Genomic DNA, 15,732 nt, shown 5'->3' with positions numbered 1-15,732 from the left:
ATCAAAATGGGGAAGAAATGTGATCTAAGAGACACTGACTATAGAATGATTATTGATGCCAGACGGGGTGGTTTGAGTATCTTAGAAACTGCTGATCTGGGATTTTCACACCCAACAGTCTCTAGAGTTTACAGAGAATAGTGCAAAAACAGAAATCATCTAGTGCACGGCAGTTCTGTGGGTGAAAGTGCCTTGTTAATGAGAGAGGTCAGAGGAGAATGGCCAGACTGGTTCAAGTTGACAGGAAGGCGAGAGTAACTCAAATAACCACGCGTTACAACAGTAGCGTGCAGAACAGCGCCTCCGAACACATAACACGCCTGGCCTTGCAGCAGAAGACAATGAACATACAGAAATACGGAGTGGCCACTTCATTAGGTACCTTCTGTACCTAATAAAGTGGCCACTGAGTGTAATTCCCTGAGTGCACAATAATGACACCTTTTTGTAAGGTCAGTGACACACTGAACAGCGTTTCCAGACATGAGTCATCCTGTGTCTGCAATTCATCATGTTTCCTCAGAAATTCCCACTGATCTTGTTAGAGGTTTCATCAGACAAATTAAATCTGTGCACTATGATTTCCAAAGTTTAGGTTTTCACAGTACCTTTCATAATGTCCCAGAGCACTTTATAGCACTGAAATGTGAAATGGGAAATGGTGCAGTAAAACAGTGTACAGAAAGCTCCCATGAATAGATACGTTACAACGAGAGGCCATTGATATCCGCTGAAGATATAATTGAAGGGCAACAAGGTAGTGTAACAGTAAGCATAACGCTATTACAGATATTAATGACCATGGTTCAATTCCGCCACTGTCTGTAAGGAGTTTGATATTCCCCGTGTCTGTCTGGGTTTCCTCCAGGTTCCTTCCACATTCCAGATGTATGGCTAAGTAGGTGAATCAGTTACATGGGTGTAATTGGGTGGTGCGTGCTCGTTGGGTCAGAAGGGCCTGTTACCATGCAGTATCTCTAAATAAAAGAAACAGACACGTAATTATTTATTTAGTGATGCAATGAGGAGTAGGCCTTTCCCGCCCTTCGAGCCACGCCGCCCCAACAACCGCAGTTAACCTTATCCCAATTACAGGACAGTTTGCAGTGATGAATTATCCGACCATGGGAGGAACCCAGAGCACCTGGGGAAAACCCACGCATTCCACGGGAACGACGTACAGAGGCTCCTTACAGAACAACTCTGGAACTAAACTCCAAATTCCGGAACACCCTGAGCTGCAAAGAGTTGCACTAACCACTGTGCTACCGTAATGTGGCCTGAACACAATGGCTAACTCCCCAAATCTGCATTCTCCCGCAGAGTCCTGCGGTCACGGGCAGATCTTGAAAAGCCCATACAAACAGCAATAAGTGTAGATCACTGGAGTGATAACTACTGGACTACAGTACATCACTTTCTCAATGGAGTACAGGGAACCTCAGAGACAAGAGACAGACGCTGGCCAAAGTTGATTGGAAGGGGACAATAGCACGAATGATGGCAGAACAGGAAAGCCTGGCGATTCCTGGCGCAATACACAAGGCATAGGATAGATTCAACCCACAGAGAAGAAATATTCCAAAGGGAGGAAGAGGCAACCGTGGCTGACCAGGGAAGTCAAAGACAGCATAAAAGCTGAAGAGAGGGTATACAATATAGCAAACATATAGTGGGAAGCTAGGGAATTGTGAAGCTTTTAAAAACCAACAAAAGGCAACTAAGAAGAAATATAAAGAGAAAAGATGAAATATGAAGCCAAAAATATAAAAAATACCAAAAGATTTCTCAGACATGTAATAAGTAAAAGAGAGGTGAAACTGGATATTGGTCTATTAGAAAATGATGCTGGAGAGGTAAAAATGGGGGACAAAGAAATGGCAGAGGAACTTAACAAGTATTTTGTTTCAGTCTTCACTACGGACAACCCCAGCAGAATATCACAAATTCGAGAGTGTCAGGGGGCAGAAGTGAGTGTAGTTGCTACTACTAAGGAGAAGGTACTTAGGAAACTGAAAGGTCTGAAGGTAGATAAGTCACCTGGACCAAATGGACTGCACCCCAGGGTTCTGAATGAAGTGGCTGAAGAGATTGCGAAGGCATTAGAAATGATCTTTCAAGAATAAATTGATTCTGGCATGGTTCTGGGGGACTGGAAAATTGCAAATGTCACTCGATTCTTTAAGAAGGAAAAGAGCAAAAGACTGGAAATCATACAACAGACCAGTTGGCTAACTTCAGTGGTTGAAAAAATGTTGAGTCCATTATTATGGATGAGGTTTTGGAGCACATGATAAAATAAGGCTAAGTCGGCATGGTTTCCTCGAGGTGAAATCTTGCCTGACAAATATGTTAGACTTCTTTGAGGAAATAACAAGCAGGATAGACCAAGGAGATTGAGTGGATATTGTAGAAATTGCTTACTTAGATTTTCAGAAGACCTTTAACAAGGTGTTGTGCATGAGGCTGATAATCAAGATAAGAACTCATGGTATTACTGAAAAGATATTAGCTTGGACAGAAATTTGCTGACTGACAGGAGGCAACCAGTAGGAAAAAAGAGGCCTTATCTGGTTGCCTTATCAATTATGGGACTGCTGCTTTTCATGTTATATGTGAATGTGGGATAAGGGTTGGAGGTGTTAACATCAACAATATAAGATATGCAGACGATACCACCCTAATAGCAAGTGCTGCAGAAGACCTATAAATCCTCCTAGACAAAGTAGTACAAACAAGTGTAGATTTTGGTCTAACCACCAACTGTAAAAAAAATATATGGTAACATCAAAACAGCAGGATACTCCCAACTGCCAATTGTACATCGGTAACCAAGAGATTGAACAAAGGACCAGCTGTAATTACCTTGGTAGCTTTATATCACAAGATGCTAGAAGTAAAGTAGAAATAAAAAGAAGAATTGCCATTGCCAAAACCACCTTCCAAAAAATGAAATCCATTTTTACCAACAGACACATTTCTATGACAACAAGGCTTAGGCTACTGAAATGTTACATCTGGTCAATCTTGCTGTATGCTTCCGAAACATGGACTATAACACCAGAACTCCAAAGAAACTTAGAAGCAACAGAAATGTGGTTTCTTAGAAGAATGCCGAAAATATCATATAGAGATAGGGTAACGCATGAGATAGTACTCCAACATGCCCATACAAGAAGATCTTTAGTGAGAACATTAAATGAGAGGAAACTTAAATTCCTGGGTCATATCATCAGAAAGGGAGAAATAGAATGCCTTACATTACAAGGCCGTATGCCTGGGAAAAGTGGAAGAGGAAGGCAAAGAAGAAAATATATGGACACTGTGAAAGATCTAACAGATCTAAGTGTGTGCGATATCATTGACGCTGCGAGGGATCGTTCGATATGGATGTAACCAGCAAGGCACATGAAGAAGAAGATGTCAATGATTTGCAATTAATGGCTTCGTAGCCAAGTATTTGGATGATACAAAGATAGGCGGAGGAGCTCCTCATTCATTAACCTTTTCATTCCCATAAATCTCTTCTGGACCCTCTCCAATGTCAGCACATCCTTTCTTAGAAGCGGAGCCAAAAGCTGCTCACCATACAAGATAGATTAGATCAGAGGTCCCGACCTGGTGCCAATGGGCCCTTTGCTTAAAGCTACTGGTCCATGGCATAAAGAAGGTTGGGAACCCCTGGATTAGATGGGGTAAGGCTGTTCACATTACTAGAAGAGACTATGACAATAGGTCACAGTCAGTGGATGAGGAATAAGCCATTTAAAAAGAAGTAGAGATATTTCTTCTATCAGAGAGTAGTGTAACTGGTGATTTTTCTACCCCAGAAAGCAGTTAATCCTGAAGTAAATGGCAAACTGGTTTATTATTGTTCCATGTACTGACATACAGCAAAAAACTTTGTTTTGCATGGCATGCCTCCAGCTCATTTCAAACATAATACATTGAGGTAGTACAAGGAAGAAAGTAATTTCAGAACACAGGCACAGTTTTATAAATATTTCCTGTGGCCAGCCATTTTAATTCCACTATCCATTCCCTTTCCAGCACGTGGAACCTCTACTACTATAACGTGGTCACTCTCAGGTCAGAGGAGCAACATCTCTTGTTCCATCTGATTATTCCATCTTGACAGCATGAACATCGATTCCTCAAACTGCTGGTAATTTCCTCCCCTCTCCCTCTCACTTTTTCCATTCCCCATTCTGGTTGCTCCCTTACCCCTTTACTGGCCTATCACCTCCCTCTGGTGTCTTCCTTCTTCCCTTTCTCCCATGGTCCGCTCTTCTCTCCTGTCAGATTCATACTTCTTCAGCCTTTTATTTTTTCCACCTATCACCTCCCAGCTTCTCGCTCGTGAAAACGCAGAGGAACATCTGGAGAACCTTCTGAAATGCCTGCTTCGCTGCCGCTGCTACTGTGCGATCGAGAATCTCCAGAGACGAAGGCCCCAAATCCTCGGCTTTGCGTACCGCCTGTTGCCGGAGCTGGGATCGAAACGCTCGGCGGAGATAGTGCTCGGTGCTCGGTGTCAAATAGGTGGTCGGAGGCTTGGAGTTTTTCGGACGGACTCAGAGTCAGACTGTGGTCCGATGCTTCCGGTATGCTGCACCGGCAAGTTGGCGGCACTGGAGGTTTACCGTCTGCGTGAGATGATGGGACTTTCGAGAGACTCTGTGACTTTTACTGTGCCACGGACTGTTCTTATCAAATTACGGTATTGCTTTGCACTGTTGTAACTATATGTTATAATTATGTGGTTTTTGTTAGTTTATAATTCGGTTTGTCATGTGTTTCTGTGATATCATTCTGGAAAGACATTTTTATCATTTCTTAATGCATGCATTACTAAACGACAATAAAAGGGGACCTCGTGTCCTCATAATCATAATCATCATCATAAGCATACTTTTCAAGAAAGAATTGGACATTGGCAAAGCCTGGATCTGTGAATCCCTGCAGGTCTGCCAGGGAAGCTGAAAGCCCAATGTTTGTGAGTCTGAGTCCACTGGAGGCTGGAGGCTGAAGGCAGCCTGTCGGTGTGTAGGCACGGTAGGGTGGGAATAAGGTAAGTGGCTTGTTTTGCTGTTTTAGATTTGTTCCTGTTGTTCTGCTGTTGTTGTACTTGAGCACTCTGCAATCACAGTGTTCGGGATCTGGAGCAGCAGCGGGATGACCTCCGGCTTGTACAGGAGAGTGAGGAGATCATCGATTGGAGTTACAGGGAAGTAGTCACCTCTAAGTTGCAAGAGGAGGGTAGCTGGGTGATTTAGAAGAAGGAATGGGAAGGTGAACAGGTAGTTAGCGTAGAGCATCCCTGTGGCCATTCCCCACAATAACATGTATACCATTTCAATACAGTTGTGGGGGAAAACTTCCCAGGGGAATGCCACAGAGGCCAGGTTAGTAGCACTGAGCATGGGTCTGTGGTCCAGAGGAGAAAGAGGGAGAAGAGGGGAGTGGAAGTGATAGGGGTCTCAATAGTCTCAATAGAGGAACAGACAGGAGATTCTGTGGACGTGAATGGGACACCCAGATGGTACGTTGCCTCCCAGGTGCCGGGATCAGGGATGTCTTGGATTGTGTCAACATTTTGGAAGGGGAAGGAGAGCAGCCACATGTCGTAGGACATGTTGGTACCAATGACAGAGGAAGGAAAAGCAAAGAGGTCCTGAAGAGAGAATTTAGACAGCTAGGTAGAAAGCTGAGAAGCAGGACCTCCAGGGTAGTAATTCCTGGATTGCTGCCTGTGCCACACGGCGAGTGAGGGTAGAAACAGGATGATTTGGCAGATAAATGTGTGGCTGAAAAGTTGGTACAGGAGCAGGGCTTCAGGTTCTTGGATCATTGGGATCTCTTCTGGGGGAGATATGAACTGCACAAAAGGGACGGGTTGCACCTGAACTTAAGGGGATTTAATATTCTCACAGGCAGATTTATTAGAGCTGTTGGGGAGGGTTTAATCTAATTTGGCAGGGGTATGGGAACCGGAGTGAAGGGACTCGGGGTGGATGTTAAAAAAAAGCAAAGATACTGTGTAAGGTGAGTATCAGTGCATTAGGGATGCAGAATTTAAAAAGGGTAATAAATACAACACTCAAAGTGTTACCTATCTCAGTGCATGGAGCATAAGAAATAAGGTGGATGATCTTGTTGCACTTTTACGGATTGTTGGGTATGATGTTGTAGCCATCAATGAATCATGGCTGAAGGATGCTTGTAGTTGGTAGCTGAATGTCCAAGGTCACACGTTGTATCGGAGGGATAGGAAGGTTGAAAGAGGGGGTGGTGTGGCTCTGCTGGTAAAGAATAGCACCAAATCAGTAGAAAGGTGTGACACAGGATCTGAAGATGGTGAATCCTTGTGGGTTGAGTTAACAAACTGCAAGGGTAAAAGACCCTGATGGCAGTTATATACAGGCCTCCAAACAGTAGCTGGGATGAGGACTACAGATTACAATGGGAAGTTGAACATGCATGTCAAACGGCCAATGTTATGATAGTCATGGGGGATTTTAACATGCAGGTCGATTGGGAAAATTGGGTCGGTAATAGATTTTGAGAGTGAGTTTGTGGAATGCCTATAAGATGGCTTTTTAGAGCAGTTTGTCATTGAGCCTATGAGGGGATCAGCTGCATTGTGGTATATAATGAACCAGAGGGAAATGGGGAGATTAAGGTAAAGGAACACTTAGGAGGCAGTGATCATAATATGATCGAGTTCAACTTGAAATTTGATAGGGAGAAAATGAAGTCTGACATTGCAGTATTTCAGTGGAGTAAAGGAAACGACAGTGGAATGAGAGAGGAGTTGGCAAAAGTACACTGGGAGGAGATGCTGACAGGGATAACAGCAGAGCAGCAATGCTGTGAGTTTCAGGGAAAAATGAGGAAGGTGCAGGATAGATGTATTCCAAAAACAAATAAATACTCAAATGGCAAAATAGTACAACTGTGGCCGACAAGGGAAGTCAAAGCTAATGTAAAAGCAAAAAAGAGAGCATATAACAAAGCACAAATTAGCGGGAAGACAGAGGAACAGAAAGCTTTTAAGAACCTACAGAAAGCAACTAAAACAATCATTGGGGGGAAAGGTGAAATGTGAAAGCAAGCTCCGTATGCAGTATGTGGGAAGTCAGAGACTGCACAATTGTCTCTGATGACTACACCTGTAAAAGGTGCATTCAGCTGCAGCTCCTGACAAACCAAGTTAGGGAACTGGAGCTGGAGCTGGATGAACTTCGGATCATTCGTGAGGCAGAGGCAGAAATAGACAGGAGTTTCAGTGAGACAGTCACCCCTAAAAGTCAGGAGGCAGGTAGCTGGGTGACTGTCAGGAAAGGAAAGGGGAATAGACAGAAAGAGCAGAGCACCCCTGTGGCCATTCCCATCAACAATAAGTATACGGTTTTGGATACTGTTGATGGGGACGACCTACCAGGGATAAGTTGCAGTGGTTGCGTCTCTGGCACCGAGACTGGACCCTCAGCTCAGAAAGGAAGGAGGGAAAAGAGGAGAGCAGTAGTGATAGGGGATTCGATAGCTGGGGGACAGATAAGCGGTTCCGTGGGAGAGCTCGAGAATCCCAGATGGTCTGTTGCCTCCCTGGTGCCAAGGTCTGCGCTATCTCGGATCAAGTTCTCGGTATTCTCAGGAGGAAGGGTGAGCAACCAGATGTTGTGGTCCATGTAGGGACCAATGACATGGATAGGAATGAGGAGGAGGTCCTGCAAAGAAAGTTTAGGGAGTTAGGTGCAAAGTTGAAGGACAGGACCTCCAGGGTTGCAATCTCAGGATTGCTACCCGTGCCACGTGCTAGTGAGGCTAGAAATAGGAAGATAATGCAGCTGAATACGTGGCTAAGGAGATGGTGCAGGAGGGAGGGCTTCATGTTTCTGGACAACTGGGCTTTGTTCCAGAGAAGGTGGGACCTGTTCCGACGGGACGGGTTGCACCTGAACTGTAGGGGGACTAACATCCTTGCAGGTAGATTTGCTAGTGCTGCTCTGGGGAGTTTAAACTAGATTTACGGGGGGAGGGGAACCAGAGTGTTAGAGCAGATAGTGAGGTGGAGGAAGATAAAGGTCAAGCAAGGACTGCATGTACAGACAGAAATCAAAGGTTTGTACGTGATAGAAATGTTCTCAGGTGCATCTATTTCAATGCAAGGAGTATTGTAGGTAAGGCAGATGAGCTTAGGGCGTGGATTGGCACATGGGATTACGACATTATTGCTATTAGTGAGACTTGGTTGCAGGAGAGGCAGGACTGGCAGCTTAATGTTCCGGGGTTCCGTTGTTTCAGACGTGATAGAGGGGGAGGGATGAAAGGAGGAGGAGTGGCACTTACTAGTCAGGGAAAATATCACAGCTGTGCCTAGACAGGACAGCCCAGAGGGCTTGTCTACAGAGGTCATATGGGTGGAGCTGAGGAACGGGAAAGGTGTGACCACACTAATACAGTTGTATTATAGACCACCCAATAGTCAGAGAGAATTGGAGGAGCAAGTCAGCAGAGGCATAGCAGACCGATGTAAGAAACAGGAAGTTGTAATAGAAGGGGATTTTAACTTTCCACATATTGACTGGGATTCCCACACTGTGAAAGGGCTAGATGGCTTGGAGTTTATCAAATGTGTTCAGGAAAGTTTTCTAAATCAACATATAGAGGTACCTACGAGAGAGGATGCAATACTTGATCTCCTATTAGGGAACCAGACAGGTCAGGTGACAGAAATATGTGTAGGTGAACATTTTGGGTCCAGTGACCATAATGTCATTAGTTTCAAGCTAATTATGGATAAGGATAGGTCTGGTCCTCATGTTGAGGTTCTAAATTGGAGAAGAGCCAATTTTGTGGAAATGAGAAAGGAACTAGGAAGAGTGGATTGGGATAAGTTGTTTTCTGGCAAGGATATGTTCAGTAAGTGCAAGGCCTTCAAAGGCGAAATTTTGAGAGTGCAGAGTTTGCATGCTCCTGCCAGGATTAAAGGCAAAGTTAACAGGCATAGGGAACCTTGGTTTTCAAGGGATATTGGCGATCTGGTTAAGAAAAAGAGAGAGGTGTACAGCAGGTATAGGCAACAAGGAACAAATGAGGTACTTGAAGAGAATAGAAAATACTAAAGAAGGAAATCAGGAAGGCAAAAAGAAGACATGAGGTTGCTTTGGCAGATAATGTGAAGGTAAACCTGAAGGGTTTGTACAAGTACACTAAGAGTAAAAGGATAGTAAGGGACAAAATTGGTCCCCTAGAAGATCAGAGTGGTCGTCTATGTGTGGAGCGCCACGAGATGGGGGAGATCTTAAACAGTTTTTTTGCATCAGTGTTTACTCAGGAAACTGGCATAACGCATATGGAAGGAAGGGAAACAAGCAGTAGTGTCATGGAACATATAGAGATTAAAGAAGTGGAGGTGATTGCTGCCTTACAGCAAATAAAGGTAGATAAATTCCCCAGGCCTGACATGATATTTCCTCGGACCTTGACAGAAACTAGTGTAGAAATTGCAGGGGCCCCGGCAGAAATATTTAAAATCTCCTTAGCCACCGGTGCGGTGCCGGAGGATTGGAGGGTAGCTCATGTTGTTCCGTTGTTTACAAAAGGCTCCAAAAGTAAACCAGGTAATTACAGGCCAGTGAGCCTGACATCAGTAGTAGGTAAATTATTGGAAGGTGTTCTGAGAGGTCGGATATACAAGTACTTGGACAGCCAAGGGCGGATTAAGGATAGTCAGCATGGCTTTGTGCGTGGTAGATTGTGTTTAACGAATCTTGTAGAGTTTTTCGAGGAGGTTACCAAGAAAGTAGATGAAGGAAAGGCTGTGGATGTTGTCTACATGGACTTTAGTAAGGCCTTTGACAAGGTCCCACATGGGAGGTTAGTTCAGAAGGTTCAGACACTAGGTATCCATGGAGAGGTTGTAAACTGGATTCAAAATTGGCTGTGTGGGAGACGACAGAAAGTGGTAGTGGATGATTGCTTCTCAGACTGGAGGCCTGTGACTAGTGATATGCCTCGGATCTGTGCTGGGACTATTGTTGTTTGTTGTCTATATCAATGATCTAGATGATAATGTGGTAAATTGGATCAGCAAGTTTGCTGTTGACACTAAGATTGGAGGCGTTGTGGACAGCGAGGAAGGCTTTCAAAGCTTGCAGAGGTATCTGGACCAACTGGAAAAATAGGCCAGAAAATGGCAGGTGGAATTTAATGCAGACAAGTGCGAGGTATTGCATTTTGGAAGGACAAATCAAGGTAGAACATACACAGTAAATGGTAGGGCACTGAGGAGTGCGGAGGAACAAAGGGATCTGGGAGTTCAGATACATAATTCCCTGAAAGTGGCATCACAGGTAGACAGGGCTTTAAAGAAGGCTTTTGGCATCCTGATATTCATAAATCAAAGTATTGAGTATAGGAGTTGGGATGTTATGGTGAGGTTGTATAAGACATTGGTGAGGCCAAATTTGGAGTATTGTGTGCAGTTCTGGTCACCTAACTATAGGAAGGATATCAGTAAGATTGAAAGAGTGCAGAGGAGATTTACTAGGATGTTGCCAGGTCTTCAGGAGTTGAATTACAGGGAAAGATTGAACAGGTTAGGACTTTATTCCTTGGAGGGTAGAAGAATGAGGGGAGATCTGATAGAGATTTACAAAGTTATGAGGGGTACAGACAGAGTAAATGGGAGTAGGCTCTTTCCATTTAGATTAGGAGAGATAAATACAAGAGGACATGGCTTTAGGGTGAAAGGAAAAAGGTTTAGAGGGAACATTAGGGGTAACTCCTTCACTCAGAGAGTGGTGGGAGTGCGGAATGAGCTGCCATCTGACGTGGTAAATACTTTATACTTTATTGTCGCCAAACAATTGATACTAGAACATACAAAAATGCGGGCTCACTCTTAAGTTTTAAGAATAAATTAGATAGATACATGGATGGGAGAGGTCTGGAGAGTTATGGACTGGGTGCAGGTCAATGGGACTAGCGGAATAATGTTTCAGCACAGACTAGAAGGGTGAATGGCCTGTTTTCTGTGCTGTAGTTTTCTATGGTTCTATGGTTCTAAGCTAACAAACAATATCAAGGTAGATATAAAAAGTTTTTCCAAGCAGATGAAAAATAAAAGAGAGACGAGAGTGGATATAGGACTGCCAGAAAATGAGGCTGAAGAAATAATAACAGGGGACCAATAGATGGCAGATGAACTAAAAGAGCATTTTTCATCACTCTTCACTGTAAAGACACTAGCAGTGTGCCAGCTGTTGAAAGGTGAGAGGGAAGAGAAGTGATTGCAGTTACTATTACAAAGAGGAAGGTCCTTAAAAAGCTAAAACATCTAAGGATATAAGTCACTCAGACCAAATGAACTGCACCCTAGGGTTCTGAAAAAGAAAGCAGTAGAGATTGTGGAGACATTAGTAATGATCTTTCAAGAATCATTGGACTCTGACATGGTTCCAGAGGACTGGAAAATTGCAAGTGTCACTCCACTCTTTAAGAAAGGAGGAAGGCAGCAGAAAGGAAATTGTAGACCAGTTAGCCTGACCTCAGAGGTTGGGAAGATGTTGGAGTCAATTGTTAAGGATGAGGTTATGGAGTACTTGGTGACACAGATAGGACAAAGTCAGCATGGTTTCCTTAAGGAAAATCTTGCCTGACAAATCTGTTGGAATTCTATGAGGAGGTTAGGATAAATAAGTGAAGGCAGTGGATGTATACTTGGACTGTCAGAAGGCCTTTGACAAGGTACTACACATGAGGTTGCTTAGCAAGTTAAGAGCCCATTGTATTGTAGGAAAGTTACTAACATGGTTAGAGCATTGGCTGATTGGTAGGAGGCAGCGAGTGGGAATAAAAGGATCCTTTTCTGGTTGGCTGCCAGTGACTAGTGGGGTTCCACAGGGCTTGGTGTTGGGACCCCTTCTTTTAATGCTGTATGTAAATGATGGAATAGATGGATTTGTTGCCAAGATTGCAGAAGATTGGTGGATTGGTGGAAGGGCAGGTAGTGTTGAGGAAACAGGTAGGATACTGAAGGACTTAGAATGATAGGAGAATACGCATGAAAGTGGCAATGAAATACAATGTTGAAAAATGCATGGTCATGCACTTTGGTGGAAGAAATAAATATGCAGACTATTTTCTAAATGGGGAGAAAATCAAACAATCTGAGATGTAAAGGGACTTGGGAGTCCTTGTGCAGAACGCCCTAAAGGTTAACGTGCAGGTTGAGTGGGTGATGAAAAAGGCAAAAGCGATGTTCAAGAGGCCTAGAATATAAGAGCAAGGATGTGATGCTGAGGCTTTATAAAGCACTGGTGAGGCCTCATCTTAAGCATTGTGAACAATTTTGGGCTCCTATCCAAGAAAGGATGTGCTGGCATTGGAAGGAGTTAAGAGGAGGTTCACAAGGAGGTTCACAAGGATGAAAGGGTTATCATATGAGGAATGTTTGATGGCTCTGGGCCTGTACTAACTGGAATTTAGAAGGATGAGGCGGGATCTCATAGAAACCTTTCAAATGTTGAAATGCCTAAACAGGGTGGAGGTGGAAAGGGTGATTCCCATGGTCGGGGGAGTCTAGGACAAGAGGACACAGCCTGGGGATCGAGGACGTCCATTTAAAACAGATGCAGAGAAACTTCTTTATCCAGAGGGTGGTGAATTTGTGGAATGTGTTACCACAGGGAGCTGTGGAGGTCAGGTCGTTGGGTGCATTTAAGGCAGAGATTGATGCGTTCTTGATTGGCCACAACATCACAGGTTACCGGGAGAAGGCCGGGGAGTGGGGCTGAGGAAGGAAAAAAAAGGATCGGCCATGAGTGAATGGGAGAGCAGACTCGATGGGCCCTGTGGCCTAGCGCTGCTCCTATGTCTTATGGTCTGAACCCAAAAGACACATTTCACTGTGTGTGTCGAAGTATATGTGATATATAAATCAATCTAAGTCTGAACTACAGGTATCAAGGGCTATGGGGGAGAAAGCTGGAGTAGGGAACTGAATTCAGATGATCAGCAATAATCACATTTATTAATAATCAAATAATAAAGACATTTCCAGGACTGGTGCTGGGTTATAGTTGTGGGCAGAGATTGGTTAGGTTGGAACCATTTTCTTTGGAACAGATTGAGGTGAAGTTCATGGAACACAGAACATAAGACACTACAGTAGAGGAACAGGCCCTTCAGACCATCTTGCCTGTGTTGACCATGACGCTAATTTAAACTGCACATCTGTCTGCAGGTGGTCCACCGCCTTCTATTCCCTGCGTGTTCATGTCTAAATGCCTCTTAAATGTTGCTGTAGTATCTGTCTCCGTCATATCCCCTGGCAGCATGTTCCAGGAACATGTCACTTTCTGTGTAAGAAGCTTCTATATAAGTAGACTTTTCCCCCTCTCACCTGAAAGCAATGCCCTCTAGTATTTGACATTTTCACCTTGGGAAAAGGGTCTTATTTGACTGTCCTGATGAAGTATTCCTAACCAAAATATCACCAGGACGTTGTCAAGTCTAGAGGATCTGATTTATAAGGAAAGATTGAATAGGTTAGGATTTTGTTCTTTGGAACGTAGAAGATTGAGGGGAGATTTGATAGAGGTATACAAAAGTATGAGGGGTAAAGATTAGGTAAATGCAAAAGGCATTTTCCATTGATGTTAGGTGGGACTACAACCAGGGTCATGGGTTAAAGGTGGAAGGTGAAAAGTTTAAGGAAACATCAGAGGGTCGTGAGAGTGTAGATGCATGCAAGCTCGATTTCAACATTTAAGAGAAGTTTGGACAGGTACATGGATGGTAGGGGCATGGAGGGCTATGGTCCCAGTGCAGGTCGATGGGAGTAGGAAGTTGAAATGTTTTGGCACAGGTCAGATGAGCTGAAGGGCCTGTTTCTGTGCTGTACTTTTCTATGACCCTATGACTCTCCATTTCCTTCTACAGATGTTGTCTGACTCGCTGAGTTCCTGGAGCATATGCTCTTTGGTCCAAATTCCAGCATCTGCAATCTCCTGTGTCTCACTCCCTCCGATCATCTTCTCCGACTCTGCCCCTCAAAATTCTGCATACTTCTATCAGGTCACCGCCACCCCCCACCCCAGTATTTGATGCTCCAAATAAAACACTTCAAGTTTATCCAACTGCTCCTTATACCTAATACTCCCTAATTCGAGCAACATCTTGGTGAACCTCTTCTGCACTCTCTCCAAAGCCTCCACTCCTTGTGGAATGCAGCCACCACAGAGGGGTAGATAGTTACAAGAACCCCTCTTGGAGTGAGCACAAGGGACTTCCTTTCCTTGGCAAGAAGATTTAGATTTAAACTATTCTGTTTGGATTGGAGATGTCTTAGGAGGATAGATTGAGCAAGCTAGGGCTACGTTCTACCAGACTGTTTTTCACCAGTACAATCTTCCATGCGGTGATATGCTGGGGCAATGGCATCAAGACGGGTGATGCCAGTAGGCTCAATGAACTAACGGCTGGTTCTGTTATAGGGGTCAAACTGGACACACTGAAGGATGTGGTAAAACAAGGGACCCTCTGGAAAATCCTGGCTATTCTGGACAATGCTTCTCACCCTCTTGGCTGAATAGGGGAGCACTTTCAGTAAAAGACTAAGACAACTGCACTGCTCTAAAGAGCACTATATAAGGTCATTCTTACCTTCAGCAATCAGGCTCTATAATGAGTCAACCTATAGCCCGGAATGTGATCTTGTAACCTTTGACTTGTAAATCTTGTACATTTTATTTCTAAGGTGACTTATTTTTAGATCTAGTGGACAGCCAGAGGCTGTTCCCCATGGCGGAAATGGCTAATATAAGGAGACATAATTTTCAGGTAATTGGAGGAAAGTATGGGGGGATGTCAGAGATAAGTTTTTTTACATAGTCTGATGGGTGTGTGGAATGCCTGCCAGGGGTGGTGGTAAAGGCAGATACTTTAGGGACATTTAAGAGATTCTTAGTTGGGCATATGGATGATAGAAAAATGGAGGCCTATGTCGGAGGAAAGGGTTACATTGATCTTAGAGTTGGTTAAAAGGTTGTCACTACGTCATGAGCCAAAGGAGCTGCACTGGACTGTAATGCTCTCTGTCCTATGTAAACTAATCTGTAGAAGGATTAGAGGGAGGATGAGCAAAAATATTTTCAATGGGCATCTGGAAACCATCGTCTGAAAGAGTGATGGAGGCAGAACCCTGTAAAAACTGCCTTAACCTACAAGGCTGGGATATCATATTGGTATAAATGTATCGTTCACTGGGCTACATGTCCTTTTTCTTGTACCATAAATTGCCCAAGATGGTATGGCAAACCCAAGGGGTCAAGTTGATTGTCAAGAATGAAGGTACGCACAGTACGGACATTACAAGAAATTAACCACAGAAAAAAATCACAGCCTGGATAGAATCCAAGACTTGGTTGTCTCAAGAGCCGCATCAGACACATGGATGAAAGCCTTACAAAAATCAATGACAGTAAATGTAAGTGGATTTCCCTCGAGCTGTACGTCCCTCAATTTTGTGTAAAGTCGCAATTGTCTCAGGAACGGAATCCAATCTTTTCTTCTACATTACTCTGAAGGCCGCCAAAGCAATTGCTATACAGTACATGCCTGGCCAACTTCAGAATAACTTTATTGCAACTGAAGTAGACAAGATCCTTTAGAAGATTCAAGCTTCTTTGATCTTCCTCCTTCCACATAGAAATACAAAGTAAT

At 43.8% G+C, this 15,732-nt stretch overlaps 1 protein-coding gene across 2 annotated transcripts in view; it reads right to left on the bottom strand.

Moving 5' to 3' along the window:
* The window catches only part of adck1 (aarF domain containing kinase 1), a 751,432-nt gene that overhangs the window by 160,902 nt on the left and 574,798 nt on the right, over positions 1–15,732 (bottom strand). The gene's annotated exons all lie outside the window — the stretch shown is intronic.

Source organism: Mobula hypostoma, chromosome 1 (genome assembly GCF_963921235.1).
Source record: "Mobula hypostoma chromosome 1, sMobHyp1.1, whole genome shotgun sequence".
Classification (NCBI taxonomy): domain Eukaryota; kingdom Metazoa; phylum Chordata; class Chondrichthyes; order Myliobatiformes; family Myliobatidae; genus Mobula; species Mobula hypostoma.
Note: the sequence above shows the minus strand (reverse complement) of the source record. Positions and strands in the feature narration are given on the sequence as shown.